Below are 6,000 nucleotides of genomic sequence, written 5' to 3'. Positions count from 1 at the left end.
CAAAAAAGCAAAATGGCTGTCTGGGGAGGCCTTACAAATAGCTGTGAAAAGAAGAAAAGCGAAAAGCAAAGGAGAAAAGGAAAGATATAAGCATCTGAATGCAGAGTTCCAAAGAATAGCAAGAAGAGATAAGAAGGCCTTCCTCAGAGATCAATGCAAAGAAATAGAGGAAAACAACAGAATGGGAAAGACTAGAGATCTCTTCAAGAAAATTAGAGATACCAAGGGAACATTTCATGGAAAGATGGGCTCGATAAAGGACAGAAATGGTATGGACCTAACAGAAGCAGAAGATATTAAGAAGAGGTGGCAAGAATACACAGAAGAAGTATACAAAAAAGATCTTCACGACCCAGATAATCACGATGGTGTGATCACTGACCTAGAGCCAGACATCCTGGAATGTGAAGTCAAGTGGGCCTTAGAAAGCATCACTACGAACAAAGCTAGTGGAGGTGATGGAATTCCAGTTGAGCTATTTCAAATCCTGAAAGATGATGCTGTGAAAGTGCTGCACTCAATATGCCAGCAAATTTGGAAAACTCAGCAGTGGCCACAGGACTGGAAAAGGTCAGTTTTCATTCCAATCCCAAAGAAAGGCAATGCCAAAGAATGCTCAAACTACCGCACAATTGCACTCATCTCACACGCTAGTAAAGCAATGCTCAAAATTCTCCAAGCCAGGCTTCAGCAATATGTGAACCGTGAACTTCCTGATGTTCAAGTTCGTTTTAGAAAAGGAAGAGGAACCAGAGATCAAATTGCCAACATCCGCTGGATCATAGAAAAAGCAAGAGAGTTCCAGAAAAAACATCTATTTCTGCTTTATTGACTATGCCAAAGCCTTTGACTGTGTGGATCACAATAAACTGTGGAAAATTCTGAAAGAGTTGGGAATACCACACCACCTGACCTGCCTCTTGAGAAATCTGTATGCAGGTCAGGAAGCAACAGTTAGAACTGGACATGGAACAACAGACTGGTTCCAAATATGAAAAGGAGTACGTCAAGGCTGTATATTGTCACCCTGCTTATTTAACTTATATGCAGAGTACATCATGAGAAACGCTGGACTGGAAGAAACACAAGCTGGAATCAAGATTGCCGGGAGAAATATCAATCACCTCAGACATACAGATGACACCACCCTTATGGCAGAAAGTGAAGAGGAACTAAAAAGCCTCTTGATGAAAGTGAAAGTGGAGAGTGAAAAAGTTGGCTTAAAGCTCAACATTCAGAAAACGAAGATCATGGCATCCAGTCCCATCACTTCATGGGAAATAGATGGGGAAACAGTGTCAGACTTTGTTTTTCTGGGCTCCAAAATCACTGCAGATGGTGATTGCAGCCATGAAATTAAAAGACGCTTACTCCTTGGAAGGAAAGTTATGACCAACCTAGATAGCATATTCAAAAGCAGAGACATTACTTTGCCAACAAAGTTACGTCTAGTCAAGGCTATGGTTTTTCCTGTGGTCATGTATGGATGTGAGAGTTGGACTGTGAAGAAGGCAGAGCACTGAAGAATTGATGCTTTCGAACTGTGGTGTTGGAGAAGACTCTTGAGAGTCCCTTGGACTGCAAGGAGATCCAACCAGTCCTTTCTGAAGGAGATCAGCCCTGGGATTTCTTTGGAAGGAATGGTGCTAAAGCTGAAAGTCCAGTACTTTGGCCGCCTCATGTGAAGAGTTCTCATTGGAAAAGACTCTGATGCTGGGACGGATTGGGGGCAGGAGGAGAAGGGGATGACAGAGGATGAGATGGCTGGATGGCATCACTGACTCGATGGACGTGAGTCTGAGTGAACTCCAGGAGTTGGTGATGGACAGGGAGGCCTGGCGTGCTGCGATTCATGGGGTTGCGAAGAGTCAGACATGACTGAGCGACTGAACTGAACTGAACTGAACTGGACCCTGTCTTGGTGGTAGGAATGTAGTAATGAGCAAAGCCAGATGCAGTTGTGGTTCTTTCGCCTTCACCGTGCCTGTGAAAACACACAGACACTTGACCAGGAGAACATTCTTGTGGATGAGTCCTGGTAATCTGCAGAAATGAGGAGGGGGCCTTGGTTTAACAAATCTAGTGATAGACAATAGAGAATTAACTATGTTTTACATTTAAGCTCACAGTTGGGAATGCTCCGGGATTGGTGATGGACAGGGAGGCCTGGCATGCTGCAATTCATGGGGTTGCAAAGGGTCGGACACGACTGAATGACTGAACTGAACTGATGGTAAAAATGTCATACAGTCAGTGGGGAAATGATACTCAAAAGCATTGGGACAATAAACTATTCATCTAGGAAAATAAAGTTAAATTTCAATCTTCTGCCATCACAAAAGTAAATTAGTGACGAATTAAAAAGCTAATCATAAAATCTAAATCTAAAATCATAAAATATAATTTATATGAATATATTTAAAATATAAATCATAAACGCTTATATAAGAGGGCCTTCTTATATAAGACATGGACCAACAGATCAGAAAACATTGGTGGATCTAACTACATTAAAAAAATAACCTTACTTCTCTATGAAGGAAAAGTTTGTAAGATATAGATACACAAAAGGTATAATACTTAACTCATAAATCAACAGAAAACTCCATAGAAAAATGAGGAAGGGCTATGAATAGGCAATTCACAATAGAAGAAATAGAAAAGGTCACTATGCATGCAAAAAGTACTCAACGTTATTAATAAAAGGAAGATGCAAATTAAAACTGTGATATCAATTTACATCCATAATAAGATTGACAAAAATTTTTTTTTAATTTCTTTTTTTTTTTTCATTGTCATAGTTATAATATTTTCTTATCTGTACTTTTATGGCACTTCATCATTTTTTTTTAATTAATTTTATTTTATTTTTAAACTTTACATAATTGTATTAGTTTTGCCAAATATCAAAATGAATCCACCACAGGTATACATGTGTTCCCCATCCTGAACCCTCCTCTCTCCTCCCTCCCCATACCATCCCTCTGGGTCGTCCCAGTGCACCAGCCCCAAGCATCCAGTATCGTGCATTGAACCTGGACTGGCATCTCGTTTCATACATGATATTTTACATGTTTCAATGCCATTCTCCCAAATCTTCCCACCCTCTCCCTCTCCCACAGAGTCCATAAGACTGTTCTATACATCAGTGTCTCTTTTGCTGTCTCGTATACAGGGTTATCGTTACCATCTTTCTAAATTCCATATATATGCGTTAGTATACTGTATTGGTGTTTTTCCTTCTGGCTTACTTCACTCTGTATAATAGTCTCCAGTTTCATCCACCTCATTAGAACTGATTCAAATGTATTCTTTTTAATGGCTGAGTAATACTCCATTGTGTATATGTACCACAGCTTTCTTATCCATTCATCTGCTGATGGACATCTAGGTTGCTTCCATGTCCTGGCTAATATAAACAGTGCTGCGATGAACATTGGGGTACACGTGTCTCTTTCCCTTCTGGTTTCCTCAGTGTGTATGCCCAGCAGTGGGATTGCTGGATCATAAGGCAGTTCTATTTCCGGTTTTTTAAGGAATCTCCACACTGTTCTCCATAGCTGCTGTACTAGTTTGCATTCCCACCAACAGTGTAAGAGGGTTCCCTTTTCTCCACACCCTCTCCAGCATTTATTATTTGTAGACTTTTGGATGGCAGCCATTCTGACTGGTGTGAAATGGTACCTCATAGTGGTTTTGATTTGCATTTCTCTGATAATGAGTGATGTTGAGCATCTTTTCATGTGTTTGTTAGCCATCTGTATGTCTTCTTTGGAGAAATGTCTATTTAGATCTTTGGCCCATTTTTTGATTGGGTCATTTATTTTTCTGGAGTTGAGCTGTAGGAGTTGCTTGTATATTTTTGAGATTAGTTGTTTGTCGGTTGCTTCATTTGCTATTATTTTCTCCCATTCTGAAGGCTGTCTTTTCACCTTGCTAATAGTTTCCTTTGATGTGCAGAAGCTTTTAAGGTTAATTAGGTCCCATTTGTTTATTTTTGCTTTTATTTCCAATATTCTGGGAGGTGGGTCATAGAGGATCCTGCTGTGATGTATGTCAGAGAGTGTTTTGCCTATGTTCTCCTCTAGGAGTTTTATAGTTTCTGGTCTTACGTTGTGATCTTTAATCCATTTTGAGTTTATTTTTGTATATGGTGTTAGAAAGTGTTCTAGTTTCATTCTTTTACAAGTGGTTGACCAGATTTCCCAGCACCACTTGTTAAAGAGATTGTCTTTAATCCATTGTATATTCTTGCCTCCTTTGTCAAAGATAAGGTGTCCATATGTGCATGGATTTATCTCTGGGCTTTCTATTTTATTCCATTGATCTATATTTCTGTCTTTGTGCCAGTACCATACTGTCTTGATAACTGTGGCTTTGTAGTAGAGCCTGAAGTCAGGTAGGTTGATTCCTCCAGTTCCATTCTTCTTTCTCAAGATAGCTTTGGCTATTCGAGGTTTTTTGTTTTTCCATACAAATTGTGAAATTATTTGTTCTAGCTCTGTGAAGAATACTGTTGGTAGCTTGATAGGGATTGCATTGAATCTATAAATTGCTTTGGGTAGTATACTCATTTTCACAATATTGATTCTTCCAATCCATGAACATGGTATATTTCTCCATCTATTAGTGTCCTCTCTGATTTCTTTCACCAGTGTTTTATAGTTTTCTATATATAGGTCTTTAGTTTCTTTAGGTAGATATATTCCTAAGTATTTTATTCTTTTCGTTGCAATGGTGAATGGAATTGTTTCCTTAATTTCTCTTTCTGTTTTCTCATTATTAGTGTATAGGAATGCAAGGGATTTCTGTGTGTTGATTTTATATCCTGCAACTTTACTATAGTCATTGATTAGTTCTCGTAATTTTCTGGTGGAGTCTTTAGGGTTTTCTATGTAGAGGATCATGTCATCTGCAAATAGTGAGAGTTTTACTTCTTCTTTTCCAATTTGGATTCCTTTTATTTCTTTTTCTGCTCTGATTGCTGTGGCCAAAACTTCCAAAACTATGTTGAATAGTAATGGTGAAAGTGGGCACCCTTGTCTTGTTCCTGACTTTAGAGGAAATGCTTTCAATTTTTCACCATTGAGGATAATGTTTGCTGTGGGTTTGTCATATATAGCTTTTATTATGTTGAGGTATGTTCCTTCTATTTCTACTTTCTGGAGAGTTTTTATCATAAATGGGTGTTGAATTTTGTCAAAGGCTTTCTCTGCATCTATTGAGATAATCATATGGTTTTTATTTTGACAAAATTTTTAAAAAGTGAACACCTTTCTATAATGGCCCATAGAGACTTTTGGCCACAAGTGGTACAAAGACATGACTGGAACTTCCCCTGGAGAAGGAAGGCAACCTACTCCAGTAGCCTTGCTGGGAAATCCCATGGACAGAGCAGCCTGGCTACAGTCCACGGGGTCACAAAAGGGTCGGACATGACGTAGCAACTGAATAACAACAAAATGACTTAAACTGCCTTGAGGAGTTAGTGGAATTTGTCATCTATCATAACCAAAAGTCTAGAGGGACAGCCAGCTCCCAGAATGGTAACTTTGCTGGTTTGTTGTAACATCAGGAACCCGGGTTCCTTCTCTTTGCTCTGCCTAAGTTATTTTTCCTAAGGTTGCTCCCCTTGGTGGCAAGAAGGCTGAGGCAGTTCCAGGTAGCACAGCCAGTCCTGATCAATTTCAGAGGAAGAGGGACTCTCTCTGTGACCGTTTTAGGTACGAGGAAATCTTCCCCGACATCTCCTTGGGCAGACTTCTCTTTGTGTTTCATTAGCCCAGAACTGGGTCCCCTGCCCAGCTGTAAATCCATCTCAGGAGGGGACTTGCTTGGATGTATCCTCTTCATCTGAGAAGCTGATCACCGTGACTTTCCTAACAAACACATGGGAAACTGGTATTCTCATGTGGATGGGAGGAGAGTTGGCACAGTTATTTGATATTTTTCTTTTTTAAGAAACATTTGTTTATTTGTCTGTGTTGGTCTTAGTTGTGA

Source organism: Bos grunniens, chromosome 12 (assembly GCF_055505025.1).
Source record: "Bos grunniens cultivar Pamir isolate PY7600 chromosome 12, Bosgru_T2T1.0, whole genome shotgun sequence".
NCBI classification, from domain to species: domain Eukaryota; kingdom Metazoa; phylum Chordata; class Mammalia; order Artiodactyla; family Bovidae; genus Bos; species Bos grunniens.
This window is presented reverse-complemented; position numbering follows the sequence as displayed.